Consider the following 16,522-nt stretch of genomic DNA (forward strand, 5'->3'; position numbering starts at 1 on the left):
AGCATTAGGTGATACTCATGAGCTAGAGTGCCAAAATTGTGTAATTTCTTCCTTCGCATCATCAGATAGCTTCTTATCAAAATGTGGAAGTCTCCCACCAAAAGCCCATGTTTCATTTTGAAGAGGATCATCAATTCTCTCTCATCTACTAAGTGCTCTTCTTAAAATAGTACAATTTAGGTTCAAGTCAATATAAGTTTGTCTTTCTCAAATGATGGCTTACCAAAGAGGTTGTAATAACCCTTCGAGTAGCTCTTTTATCCTTCTCCTTGCTATTTTTTCGAATGCTATTGAAAGGACTAAAAAGATTCTTCACAATAATGGCATTTCTTTTCAATTTTTTATTGATATGAATCTTCAATTTGGAAAGCATAGGTCTCATCTTTTGCATCTTTAATAAGTGCATGAAAAGTTGACATTGCTCCACCACTGTCTTATTGCCAAAAAATATCTTATATAGTTTTGAAGCCCATAACTGGATGGTTCTTTCTGATTTTTTCCCTTCCAAATTGGTAATAATCATTTCATCAATTTCAGAACTATCTATTTTGGTGTTCTAAAACCTTCATGTCGATTATAATTGGGAGAAATGTAAGGTTCCTATGCATTGTCATCTTCGACATGGTCAATCATGCAATTTCCATTATGACCTGGTAGCATTTCATCCTCCAAATTTTCATTCTCTAAATTTTCAATCCTAGCATCATCATTTTTAATTGGTACATTTTCATTCCCCAAGTGCACATATTCATTATCTGACTCTATGATTTCACCTTTGACTAATTCATCATCAAATTGACTCACATTTAACATACCTTCTCTTTTCCTTCGATGGTTTACTTTGTCCATTTTCCCATACGCCGCAATGTCTTCATTGGATACCTTCCTTTTGGGTTTAGCCTTTCAATGAATGGTGCTCCCTATTCAGATGATAATATTAAACACCTAGGGATATACTATCAAACCTTTTTCAATGGTTAGGGCACCAAAACGTGACTTTTCCAAAAAGCCATGAAAATGGCCCACAAAAAGCGATGTTGTCATGTCTATAGGGACAAGAAATATATTGGGGAAATCATGCCAGTAAATATCAAGTATCCAATTTCAAATTGGATATCTGATATTGCCACCCAAATATTGGAGGGAAAAGTGAATTACTATTGATTATTAGTGAGTAATGAGTTATGAATTACCAAAATATATGAGTTATGAGTTATGTATTACCTTATAATGTATTATTCTGTTATATTATTATTAAATATAATAATATATGTTATCATTAGTATAATCTATAAATACATAAGATATATTAATATATATGAAATTATTATATTATATTAGTATTATTGAGACCTATGTTAGCTATTAATATGTAATAATATATTATGTTATTATTATTATTATCTATAAATATTATATATATATATATATATATATGAAATTATTATATTATATTATTTTTATTTTTACTATATTATTATTAAATATAATAACGTAATATATTATATATGTTATTAATATATAATAATATAATATGTTATTATTATTATTATAATCTATAAATATTATATATATATATATGTATGATTTTTTTTTTTTAAATTTATTTTTGGTCGGTAAATGGCCAAGGCCATGATAATTTTTATTAATCAAAATGATAAATTACAATAGCTTACTCTATTCAAATAAGCATTGGTAAGAAAGAACAGAGAAGAAAGCCTCCAGTCTTACCCGAGATAGATGTCCTATATTATTATAATTTTAAAAGGGGAATACCCTAGCGACTTGATGATCTATATTATATCCATTTAAATATAATCGATAAGGGGACATCCCCCTAATTATTACCTCTTCATTTGATTATCCAAAGCTACTACCATATGATATTAGGCCAAAATTTGATAATTCAGTCTTCTGAGAAAAGAATTTTTCATATAGAAGAGCCTACCAACTAGCTAATCATTTAATAAGGTTAGATAACATAGAAACAAAGGGAAGATAATCCATCCGAGGGATCAGAATGATTGATTCCATCCTTGACTAGAATACATGTGAATAATTAACTAGATGTATGAAAATTACTTAGAGATGAAGGAAAACCAAGAGAACTTTTAGAAGAAAGGATAAGAACAAAAATACTATTATGTACACCCTATTCTACCATATAATAAATGATAGTAACATTAAAAGGAATAAGCCCTACTTACTAATTCCTAATTAATAAGAATTGAAATCTAGATACTATCAAGTTTTTATTAACAAAGCTAGATAATATCAAATTTATATTAACAAAGCTAGATGTTATTAGAATAGAGTAATGTCGATTTAAAGTTTCTTTAGAGGATTAGTGGGAGATGTCAACTAATAGTAATCTGTATTTCTTAGTGAGTAATACCACTGAAACCAATATGTAGTTGAAGTTATTAATAAGGAAAGGATTACTTGACACTTTGTATTGACATAAACACAAAGGAAAGGCTCACTGGCAGGACCGAGATGAGAGGCCCACACCATGGGGCCAAACCAAACCCACAAATTATTAAGAATTAGCAAAGCCATGCTGATCAAATAAAATCCTAATTAGAAAGACACACCAAGCATCAATATCTTGCAGATACACAACAAATTCTAGAGATACTAGAAAGCTAAGTCGACATCAGATTCGAATGCAACCAATATGAAAGAACTGAGTAGACATTGAATAAAATAGGAAATAAGAAAAATATCAGATCAGCAAAATTAACTATAGTTAACAACCTTCAAGCTAGAGAAATCACCAATTTGACTAAGCAAATCACTTCCAAAAATTTCCAAGCGTTAATGATACCTTTTGAGTCATTATTGAAAAAACTAATAGTTCCTAAAGAGGGAAAGTCATAAATGAATTTGATTAAGCTGAGATAATAATTGAGAGAAAAAAACTAAACTCCCCATTCTAAAATCAAAATCCTCAAATAGGGATAAGTTAAATTGTTTATAAAAAAAAGAGTATTCATAAAATTAGTTTCTATATTTCTTAGAGTCTTAGGGTTTCAACTTACTAAAGGAAATGACATAGATTGATCATATGTAATAGCCATATCAAAATGAATTCTATAGATCAAATCAAATAGCATCCCATATTAAGAGATAAAACAAAACCAAATATACATAAATGCTAAACCTGGTCATATCCCAAGAGGAACTATCTATAGCAAGCAACCCTAAATAAGGAACATTAGAATAAAAAACCCTCAAATTACAAGCTTTTCCAATGGAAACCATAAATAGAATAGATCATAGTCGGTTGCCATGTATTATAAGTATATTTTGAATTGTTCACATTATCAAAAGGATAAGTCTTGGAGATTTAAAATAGAGCTTTACAAAAATTATACATATATATCAAAATGAGAGTCTAAACCAAAGGATTATTAAGCATACTAACAAAACTGCTATTGATGTATACTCCAAGAAACCCTAAGATATTAAAACTGACCCAAAGAGACTATCAAATTCAAGTTGGGTCTCTACCTACATTCTAGCAGACCATGATTACATTTATGATATCATTGAACTGCTCCACCTAATAATTGGGAGGGAATTAAAAGTCGAATTTCCCTCTGCTTGTATTTTCTACATTTGGGGTGTAGAAATCCAGATCATCCAAATTATCAAATGTCACCCCTAGCTAAATGTAGGCATTGAAGAGGCCAAGATAATTGGTGAGCCATATCACATTATCTTCAGTAATGATTTCTCTCCACTGAAGAAGAAAATGCAGGCTGGCCTCCATTATAGGCCATTCACGATAGAATGCTATGTTCTCTTAAATGACCAAAGATTGACGATGAGGCACAATGACTAAATACGAGTTGCCCAAAGGAAGATTAATGTAGTTTTTAGGAAAGGGGATCTGAAATTTTTACGAATAGGTCACGACATAGTCTTATAATGTCATCTGCTAACCAATAAATGACCTGATAATATCATTGTTTATTCTCCATGTATATTGGTACTCAAATACTCCCTCACCCAGAGCTTTTTTAATTGCAAAACAAGACATATCATCCACCGGATATAAAATTTGGTTCCACCTTTCTGGTTTCATTGCCCCACAGAAGACCATAGTTTGATTCTCAAAGGCATGGAAAAGGGCAACATTGGACTCCATACTCAGCAATGTCAATGAAACATTAGACCTAGATGATAACACCCAGAGATAACTCAAGGAAACTTCTAGAATTGAGCATATAAACTACAGACTCCAAATCACAAAAACAAGGCAACAAATAATGATGAAATGCAAAGTATCAAGGCTTGTGATATACCATGATGGAAGGCATAATTACACAAAAATCTAGGTGATCGAGCATATGAGACTAATGCAAAAATGATGAAAAAAGTACCATAGTCATTCAACTTGTATAAATGATGCTTATATGATAAGCCAAAATTGAGCCTTATAAGAGAACAGGATATTTAGGGATGATATACGAAAGACCAAGCAAGATGCATGCGACATGACACTAAATATAATAAAATAAAGAGGCTATTAATTTAATTAATAAGGATTAATATAAAGGAAAATTTGAAATTAGTAATCATTATTTAATAATAAAGAATTAGCTCCATCTTCTCCCGAATTCGCTAATTCATCTGCAAGTTGGTTGCTTTCTCTATAAATATGATTGATCCTATAATCATCTAGCTTATCTATTAGAGAGAGGAAAACTTCTAATTGAGAGTTAAGGGCCCAATTAGGAGTTTACCTTTTTCTAATAGCATTTACAATAATTTGAGAATCGCCTTCAATACAAACTTTAGGAAGGTTAAGCTTAACACATAACTTGATCTCTTGATAAAGGACCTCAAGTTTTGCTAGATTGTTGGAGGTAGGGGAGATTGGTATAACTATTTTGGCAATCTAAAGCCCATCCTCATTGTGAATAATGCATCCAATACAGGCTATACCTAGATTACCCCAAGCCACTCCATCAAAATTCAGTTTAACCCAAACACTAGGAGGAGGCTCCCATTTGCAATTTTTCCTAGCCTCTCTATTGACCTTTGAATAGTATAAAGGTGGATTGATCAAGTTAGGCGGTAGTTTCTTCCAGAGGCCATTCCAATTAGAGAATGAGCCTTCCTCTAGTTGTGACTTCCTTAAATATGAGTTAGTTGTTTCAACAATACTAGCTTCTATTTTGGAGATAAGATCTTCAGGTTTGAGTTCCAAATTACGAAAGATATGGCAGTTCCTTTCCTTCCAAATTTCCTACATTAGGATAGAAGGGGAAATATTCCAAAGTTTACTATAAAAACCTTTGACAATGTTTGAGGGCCATCCCATAAGCAAAATCAGTCAAAGATTTTGGGAAAGGGAAAGACCATCCCAATATATGCTTGAGCCACTCCCAACAAATTTGCGATTAAGTACAGAGAAACAAAAGGTGATCCATTTTTTTAGTGTTTTTATGACAACAAACACATCTAGAGGGGCCCTGGATACCAATAATGTTTAGTCTATCTATTGATAGAATCCTATTTTGTATAGCAAGCCATAGAAAGAATCCAACTTTTGGAATGCAGGAGGAGTTCCAACAGAGCTTTAGTGGGATATCCATTGATTTTGGTCTATTAGCTTCTAGAACAGCCTTATAAACACTTTTGACATTATATTTCCCATCATTAGATGCAGCCCAAATTAAAGTTTCTCTTTTGTTAGACTACTTGAGTACCCTATCTTCCAAGATCTTCTTGAAATAATTAATTAACTCATCATCAAAACCTAAACCTCAGAGAGATTTTCATTTCCATACTGGAGGACCTTCTGAGTCCATTAGAGTTTTATAATCCCTAACTTTGTTGCCCCATAGATTAGTTAATCTATTTTTGAGAGTTAGAGGAACCTTGTAGGAAGAGAGAGGAGGTTTACCTTCCCAGGAATCTTCCTAGAATAGGGCCTCATCACCAAACCTGACATCCCAAGTTAAGAATTTATTAATTAAATTGTGACATTTAATCATAAAGTTCCAACATTCTGAACCTTTAGGAGGAGAGATAATTCTAAAGATTGAAAGCGGGTCATCTGCAATTAGGTATTTATTATAGAGAATCTTAGCCCATTTACGATTACTTTCGTGGTATTGTCGCCAAATGAGCTTTGCCCCTAGGGCTTCATTTTTCCACAGTAAGTTTTTAATCCCTAGACCTCCTAAAGCCTTAGGTGTACACATGCTCTCCCACTTGATGAGATCCAATTTATTTTCATTGTCCTGGTCGTTCCAAAGAAAATTCCTCATTTTGGATTCAATTTTTTTAAGAGTCGGCTTAGAAAGAGGAAGACACGAGAGAGGGTAAGTTGGAATGGCTAAAAGGATTGCACGTATCTTAGTGCATTACCCAACCTTTATGAGTCATTTATCCTTCCAAGAACATAACTTAGAGTCCAATTTTTCTAGGTTTTTGTCCCAAACCTTTCCTAATTTTGATCCTTTCTCTAGAGCTATACCTAGATATTTGCAAGGGAAGGATCCTTTCTTAAAACACATAATTCTACAAATTTGTTGTTCCAATTCTGGGTTTGTGTTTAAGAAGAAAAATTTAGGCTTAAGATCATTAACCTTTTATCCTGAGGCTTCCATATATGTATTAATAAGGTTTTTGAGAGAGCAAGCTTTTGAGACCGTACTCTTCCTAGGAAGAATAGTGTCATCAACAAACTACTAGTGGGTTATATTAGGTAGATTTCTAGTGATAGTAATGCTCAAAATTCTTGGGTTGTTATATGCATCCATCACTACCCTCCCAAAGGCTTCTTCCATGATGATGAAAAGAGAAGGGGATAAAGGGTCCCCTTGCTAGATGCCCCTCGATATATCAAAAAATCCTTCCGGTGTACCATTGATGAGAACAGATGGGAACAAATATTTTAGGAGTAGAGATAAATTTAAAAATTAGATTAATCTATTGATGAGAGAATCAAAAAGCTTCTAGTGTCTCACATAGGAACCTCCAATCAACCATATCATATGTTTTTTGGATATCCAATTTCATGAGCATATAGGCTTCCTTATTTAGACTAGTAGAGTGAATAGTCTCTTGAATGGTAATGATGCCATCAAGAATGGATCTTCCTAGGATGAAGCCAATTTGTTCCTCAAAGATGATCTTGGGGAGGATCTCTTTCAACATATTAGCTAGAACTTTGGAGAATATTTTATAAATTGTATTGCACAAGGCTAGTAGTCTATAATCTCCTAGCGATTCAGGATCAGATTTCTTTGGAGTCAACATGATAAAGGAGTGGTTTATTTCATCTAGAAGAGAGCCTCCATTTTTAGAGGCTTCAATAGTTTTCCAAAGGTCAATACCTATAATGTCCCAACACTTTTGGAAGAAGAAAGCATGGAATCCATCGGGTCCTAGAGATTTATCTAGGTTCATGTCGAAGACCACTTTCGTAACTTCTTCTAAAGTGATGGGTCTGGTTAGGAGACTATTATTATATTCTTAAGTAACAAGTTTAGGGATAACATTCAGAAGACTAGGTTGCACAATATAATTTGAGCCTTTTTGGTTATTCAAAATACCTTGAAAATATTTAACAAAGGTATCTTCTATTTCTCCTAGTTTTTCAGTAAAATTACCTTGCTGCTTTTTTATGCGTGTGATTTTGTTCTTAGCTCTATTATACAAGGTGGAATTGTGAAAAAGTTTCATGTTACGATCACCTTTTGCCAACCATCTTTCTCTCAATTTCTGTCTCTAGAAAACTTCTTCTTTGGAGAGTATAGTTTCCTGCTTAGCTAGTAGTTCATTTTCAAGATTATAGCTTCTATTATCCATACCCTTGTGGATAACTTTTGCATTTAATTCTTTAAGTTGGCTTTCTATATCCAACTTTTCTTTGAAGATGTTGTTGAATTGCTCTCTATTCTACCTAAGGATACATTCCTTAAGCATTTTTAATTTATTAATGAAGACGAAAATTTTGGACCCTTCGTAGCTATCTTGAGCCTACCAAAGTTTGATGTTCTTAAGAAAGTTTGGGTCAAGGAACCACATCTTCTCACACTTGAAAGTGTTTCTAGCTTGTTTGAGGAGATCAATGAATTCGAATATGATAGGGAAGTGATCAGACCTAGCTATGGCTAAAATAGAAGATTGAATATTTAGAATGTTGATGTCCAATTCACCTTTTATCAAAAATATGTCAAGTTTTTCCATGATGTGGGCAAAGTCCTTTCTCCTATTGGTCCATGTATAGGTACCATTATTAGTAGGAGTATCAATTAAATTATGCAAAACACACCATTCATTAAAATCTCTAGATGCTTGTGATAACACCTGAGTGCCTCCTACCTTCACATTAATGTCTAAGATAGTGTTAAAGTCACCTCATAATATACAAAGTTCATTTTCTAGACTATCCAAAAAAATACCAATTTCATTCCAAACTACTTTTTTATCAATATTATTAACTGGACCGTACACATTTATGACTGTAAATTTTAGATCTAATTTTAAAAATTTGAACCTTACCATTAATCCAGTTGTTTGAACTATTGAGAATTCTAGTATAGACCTTCCTTGGGTCCCAAAAGATACTCGAACCCCCAGATGCCCCTAAGGATTTTTGAAATATAGAACACCATACTCCAAGCATCCTACTAAATTTATCTATTTCTAATGAATTGAGTTTAGATTCTTGAATTAAAATAACATCAGAATTAAAAGATTTGAGGTTATGTTTTAATAACCTCTTTTTGCTAGGGGCATTGAGGCCCCTAGCATTCCAAGTTGTGAGCTTCATACCTGATTGGGAAGGAACTACCTCTTCCCATTGTAAAAAAATTGATCTATCTTCTGGTGATCCTTGCTAAGACCCTTTGATTCTCTAAGTTCCTTTAGAGACTTCCTACCTCTTTTTCCTTTTTTCTTGCCACAACATGGGGACTTAGGCCCTTCTTGAGACATGTAGATACCTAGCTACTCCATATTGACTTCTTCTATCTGAACTATGTAAATTTTTCTTATTGGAGACTGTTCCTGATTCTCTAAGTCAATTTCTATAATGATCTGATTAGCAAGATCAGATTGTTTGTTAAAAGCTAATGCCAATTCTTCCATTTGAATGTGAAAGATATCTCTTCTAATATCTTCACATGAATAGTTCTCCCTTCCTAATTGGAGGATCTTCTGAACAAGATCCTCCTTCTAGATTACTAAGGTCTTGTCAATATTTTTTAGACCGAATACTTGGACCAACTCCTCAGTAAGCTATTCAATCTTTACTCTTTCCATCTTTGTCATATCTATTTCAAAAATTGAAGGATCTATGTAGCATTCCTTATTGAAAAATTCTTGAAGCTCTTTAATTAGTAGATTAGTTGTTTGTCTATTGTCTTTCTCTACCTGTTGGCTCGTACTACCAAGAGTAAAAGGTGAACTAATGGTGGCAGCTGCAGTCTACAAAATTTATAGAGTTTGACAAGGGACTTCACCATATTGTCTTTTACAAGAGGTAGAACTAAAGGTGAAGAGCTTGGGTCCTTTTGATGTTCTTTTTCCCTACTTGCCTTGCATGAAGTGAACAACATGAAGTTTTCAAGCTCCTCTAAATGTCTAACTTGATTATCCTCTAATCATCCTGCTTATTGAGGGGTAGAGAATTCTTCTGAGTGAATATCTTCACTTGTTGGATGTTCGGAGCTTTCTGGTCCCTTCTCATACAAAGTCTCTACTACTCCCTTACCAATTGTCTCCATAGTTTGGGCCATATCTCCTATTTGAGTTATGTTAGAGGGAGCAGCTATTATACCTCCCTTTGTATAACTTGCTTTCTCATTTTGCTTCATCTGTGGTAGGAGACCCTTAGTGGTATGTATTTCAGGATCAGTTACTAAATGGTTCTCCATATCCTCATTAACCTTTTCTTTACTCTCCATATCGAGTTGAACTTGAACAGTTTCTGATATAATCACCTACATTGCACCTTTGTTTGTATGATCTATTTTCTAAGAGAAAGGTGTCTCTAAGCCTTCGATTACTCTATCTCAATCTGTTTGATGTTTCTGTATAGTACCATCAAATCCATTTCTTCTTGTATCCTTGCTAGCCTTATTTGCTTCCTTTCCCTTCTTTCCCTTATGTTTCTTATGGATCATGCCACTCTTATATAAATTTGTTTTACCTTTGGAATCCATTACTAATACTAATTTAAACCTTCCTTCATTGATTAGACATTCTTCTGACCTTTTACTAATTGTATCTTCAATATAGAGTAGCTCTTGATTTCCCTGATTCATAGTTGGGGATCTTTTCCCTTTGTCATCCTGAATCATTTTGTTTTTCATTATTCTCATCCAAGGAAATATACTTCTAAAATCAAACGTGAGAGGAAGGATCTTGGGTCTGATTTTGTGAAGGTCATCAAATTTTAAGATGTCAACAATTTTCCCTTTATAGATATGGAAGTTAATATCATATCATGCCTTGTTAGTGATAATTTTCTTTTGGAATTCTGCAGGATGATTAAAATTATTATTAATGAGCACTTTAACACTATTACAACTATAAAATGAAGCATCAATGCCTCTGACTTCACCAATAGCAGATCCTATGGCATTAATAATGTCTACTTGACACAACTCTAGAGGGAGAGAAGGCATAATAGCAGATTCTATGAATTTGACATAGTGACCCTTAAAAAAGCATTCAGAGACTGAAATAAATGCTTTTTTGATAGACTCTTCTTCACATTTTAAAAACAAAATACTATTCGAATAATGGAAAATACTTACTTGGTCCTTGCAGTTCTCCTCTAGCTAGCTGGATAAAAGAGGGAGATCTCTCATGGAGCCATTCTAGATTGCAAAAACTCCTCCCTTAAGACATTCACACCAGGAGTCCTCAACTGTTGCATCTAAAATCTTAATAGGCTTGTCCAAAATTTTAAGCGAAGACAAATTGGTGGAAATTTTAGGGTTCAATGATGGAGAATTGTTAGATTTTCAATGATGTGGGGGGATATAGAAAGATGGAGGATCTAGTTTAGATGAAGGCCTACCAAAATGGGGCATTGCTAGGGGGGACTGCATACTGGGGAAGGACGAAGGCTTATACAAATCTAGATTCACATATTTAGTAAGATTAAAAATCTGAAATTGATTATCTAGGTGCTCAATTGTGAAAAAAGGGTGATGGGAGGATATTGTAGTTATAGCTATGAATACGGGAGGAGCTTTTGAAATGGTTTCCCTTCCAATATTTCAATTCTGAAGGAGTTGATGCCCTCCAATCTGTTGCTTACTGAAAGACTTTCTTGTGGATTCTTCAAATACTATGAAACTATTGGCCATCGTAACTACGAATCTAGCATTATGTATTCCTAGAGAATCCTTATGGAATAGCCTTTGATCTATCAAAGAGTATCTCTAGCTACCATAATCACATAGATTCTTGGGAAACCTCTCTTTTTTTCTTTGCAGATGTTTCTGGCCTAGGTTTTTTGTGGGTTTGTAAAAATTTGACATATTTGCATTATAAGCAGAGCAGAGCCGAATATTTCAAATAAATGATTTTATTATATATATGATTATTATATTATATTATTATTATGCTTACTATATTATTATAGTTTTACTATATTATTTTCATTTGTTACTATAACAACATATACTATTATTGTTATTATTATTATTAGAATCATTTATATGGGTGGAAAGGGCCATAGGATGACCTATGACCTCTTTCAACACATTCCATGATGACATATGTCCCTAGGGGTCCTAGGACCCCTAGGGACATATTATAATCATTTAAATGGGTCGAAAGGGGTCATAGGATGACCTATGACCCATTTTAACACATTTTATGATGACATATGTCTCTAGGGGTCCTAGGATCCCTAAGGACGTATTAAAATCATTTATATGGTCAAAAAGGGTTATAGGATGACCTATGACCCCTTTCAACACATTCCATGATGACATATGTCTCTAGGGATCCTAAGATCACTACACGCACATTAGAATCATTTATATGGGTTGAAAGGGGTCATAGGTTTTAACACATTCCATGACAACATATGTCTCTAGGGGTTCTAATACTCCTAAGGACATATTAGAATCATTTATCTGGGTCGAAAGGGGCCATAGGATGACCTATGGCCCCTTTCAACACATTCCATGATGACATATGTCTCTAGGGGTCCTAGGACCCTTAGGGACATATTAGAATCATTTGTATGGGTCGAAAGGGGCCATAGGATGACCTATGACCCCTTTCAATACATTTTATTACAACATATGTCCCTAGGGGTCCTAGGAGGACCCCTAGGGACATATTACAATCATTTATATGGGTCAAAAGGGGCCCTAGGAGTCCTAGGACCCCTACAGACATATTAGAATTATTTTTATGGGTCGAAAGGGGAAATAAGATGACCTATGACCCTTTTCGACACATATAAATAATTGTAATATGACTCCTTTTATTGCAACATATGTCCCTAGGGGTCCTAGGATGCCTAGGGACATAATAGAATCATTTATATGAGTCGAAAGGGGCCATAGGATGACCTATGACCACTTTCAACATATTCCATGTCAACATATATAGCTAGGGGTGCTATGACCCTTAGTTACATATTATAATCATTTATATGGATCGAAAGGGGCCATAGGATGACCTATGACCCCTTCCGACACATTCCATGATGACATATGTCTCCAAGGGTCCTAGGACCCCTAGCGACATATTATAATCATTTTTATGGGTCAAAAGGGGTCATAGGATGAGCTATGACCCCTTTCGACACATTCCATGACAACATATGTCTCTAGGGGTCATATTAGAATAATTTATATGGGTCAAAAAGGGCCATAGGATGGCCTATGAACCCACTCAACACATTCCATGACGACATATGTCTCTAGGGGTCCTAGGACCCCTAGGAACATATTAGAATCATTTATATGGGTCGAAAGGGGAAATAAGATGACCTATGACCTTTTTCAGCAAATTTTATTACAACATATGTCGCTAGGGGTCCTAGGACCCCAAGGGACATATTACAAATGTTTATATGGGTCGAAAGGCACCATAGGATGAGCTATGACTCCTTCTGACATGTTCCATGATGACATATGTCTCCAGGGGTCCTAGGACCCGTAGAGACCTATTATAATCATTTATATGGGTCAAAAGGGGCCATAGGATGACCTACAACCCCTTTCGACACATTCTATGATGACATATCTCTCTAGGGGTCCTAGGACCCTTAGGGACATATTAGAATCATTTATATAGGTTGAAAGGGGTCATAAGATGACCAATGACATATGTCTCTAGAGGTCCTAGGACCCCTAAGGACATATTAGAATCATTTATATGGGTCGAAAGGGGCCATAAGATGACATATGAACCCTTTCGACACATTTTATTACAACATATGTCCCTAAGGGTCCTAAGACCCCTAGGGACATATTACAATTGTTTATATAGGTTGAAAGGGACCATAGGATGACATATGACCACTTTTGACACATTTTATTACAATATATGTCCCCAGGGGTCCTAGGACCCCTAGGGACATATTACAATCATTTATATGGGTTGAAAGGGGCCATAGGATGACCTATGACCCCTTTCGACACATTTCATGATGACATATGTCTCTAGGGTTCCTAAGACCCCTACGGACATATTACAATTGTTTATATGGGTTGAAATGGATTTTTGAAACATTCCATAATGACATATGTCTTTAAGGGTCCTAAGACGCCTAAGGACATATTATAATTGTTTATATGGGTCAAAAGGGGCCATAGGATGACCTATGATCCCTTTCGACACATTCCATGATGACATATGTCTCTAGGGGTCCTAGGACTCCTAGGGACATATTATAATTGTTTATATGGGTCGAAAGGGGCCATAGGATGACCTATGACCCCTTTCGACACACTGAATGATGACATATGTCTCTAAGACCCCTAGGGACATATTAAAATCGTTTATATGGGTTGAAAGGGGCCATAGAATGACCTATGACTCATTTTGATAGATTCGATGATGACATATGTTTGTAGGGGTTTTAGGACCTCTAACGACATATTATAATCATTTATATGGGCCGAAAGGGGTCATAAGTTCTTTCGACACATTCCATGATGACATATGTCTCTAGGGGTCCTAGGACTCCTAGAGACATATTAGAATCATTTATATAGGTCGAAAGGGGCCATAGGATGATCTATGACTGCTTTCAACACATACCATGATGACATATGTTGCTAGGGGTCTTAGGAACCCTAGGGACATATTATAATCATTTATATGGGTTGATCCTATGACCCTTTTCAACACATTCTATAATGAGATATATTGCTAAGGGTCCTAGGACCCCTAGGACATATTAGAATCGTTTATATGGGTCAAAAGAGGCTATAGGATGACCTATGACTCTTTCGACACATTTCATGATGACATATGTCTCCTAGGGACAGATTAAAATCACTTATATGGGTAGAAAGGGGCCATTGGATGACCTATGACCCCTTTCAACACATTTTATTACAACATATGCCTCTAGGGGTTCTAGGATCCCTAAGGACATATTATAATTATTTATATGGTTTGAAATGAGTCATAGGATGACCTATGATGCCTTTTGACATATTTCATGATGACATATGTCTCTAGAGGTCTTAAGAACCCTAAGAACATATTATAATCATTTATATTGGTCAAAATGGGCCATAGGATGACCTATGACCCCTCTCGATGCATTTCATCACAACCTATGTCCCTAGGTGTCCTATGACCCCTAGGGACACATTTGGTTGGTTCTAATGCATCGAGAGGGGTTATAGGTTCTCGATGCATTTCATGACAATTTATATCCCTAGGACCCCTAGGACCCTTAGGGACCTATTAAGAATGCGTTGGAAGGGGTCATAGGTTAACCTATGACCCTTTTCGATGCATTTTATGACAATATTATATTTAATAATAATATAATTATATATTTTAATATAATAAGAATATAGTATTAAATTATATAACAATAATAATCATATTTATTACTAGATTATATATTTAATAATAATAACCATATATATTATTATATATAATAATAGTCATCTAATGTTACTATATTTCTTTAATAATAATTTTATATTTATCATATATATTACTCTATTATATTTAGTTATAATAATAATAATTAGATTTATAACTATATTATATTAGATAATAATAATCATACATATTACTATAATATAATAATAATTATAATCATCTATAATAATAATAATATCAATGTCCACCCTTCCCCCAAATAAATTACCCTGTAAAATACTTTAAAGTTTCCCTCTCAAATTTGCCTCCCTCCAAAATTACAATTGGAATATCTTTCCTCTCAAATTTCCCTCCAAAATTTCAATTGAAAAATCACAAGCCTAATCAAATACCTGATTTCATATCGGATATCCCATTTCAAATTGGATACCTAATTTTATTTCAGGTATCCAATTAGGCTCGGTATTTACCTAGCCGATTTGTTCAACCCAAAAAAGTGTTTGAGAATGGTTTTACTGACACTCAAACTTTGGGTAGCCAGCTGACAATGTTATTTTCATCAAAATTGAATGAAACGAAAAAGGGTTTTTTTATAACAGTCTCAAGATTCCATCAATATAATATCTGTCAAATTCTATGTTTGATAAGAATTTATTAGTTAATTATCAATGAAGATAATCGTAAAGTGTTGATTGAAATACTAATTGAAAAATAGCTATAACTTTCAAATGGTATAACATTTTTTAAATCCAAAAGTTACATCATATTCTATGCTTCGCCTAGTATAAGAAAAAAAATAAAAAATTGTAAAATTTTCTATTAGTTAAGGTGGTCAGACACGAGAGTTTTTTTTTTTTTTTTTAAAGTTTTAGTAGAAAATTCATATTTAATTATTTATTTGGAATAAAAATACCCAAAAATATGTGTCACATCTGGGCATGAGTCTACTTTTTATATCTATAATTATATTTACAAAAATTATCATTTGATTTTGATTAAGGTGGTTAGACATACACCTACTTTTTATTTTCACCCTAAAATTTGCGTACTACTGCATTAAAATCCAAACTCTTGACCAATCAATTATTTTTTTCTCTAGATAAGGCCTAGTAATTTAGAAACTATATTCAACTTCCGACAGATTATTTTCTTACAACTTTTTGATATAAAGTCCAGAACCACTTTAAAATTATGTGTCGACATAACCCTAATTTACTAATTTTTCACTGCCACTTAAGGCCATAGTTTGGTTGACCATGATCCTGCACATAGCCATCATAGAAAGAATAATTTGACACACAACTATAGAAATTATAGGGGATGAAAAGCTCTATTATGGGAAAGAATTAGGCAAATAGTCATATTTATAGCAGTGTCCTTAGCTCCTGCAAACATAGAAGCATTGCTTTCATAGAAATTTCAAAACTTCCAAGCGAGGATAGAACCCAGTTCT

This window comes from Cupressus sempervirens, chromosome 5 (genome assembly GCF_028749045.1).
Source record: "Cupressus sempervirens isolate cs-2001-9-10 chromosome 5, ASM2874904v1, whole genome shotgun sequence".
NCBI lineage: Eukaryota > Viridiplantae > Streptophyta > Pinopsida > Cupressales > Cupressaceae > Cupressus > Cupressus sempervirens.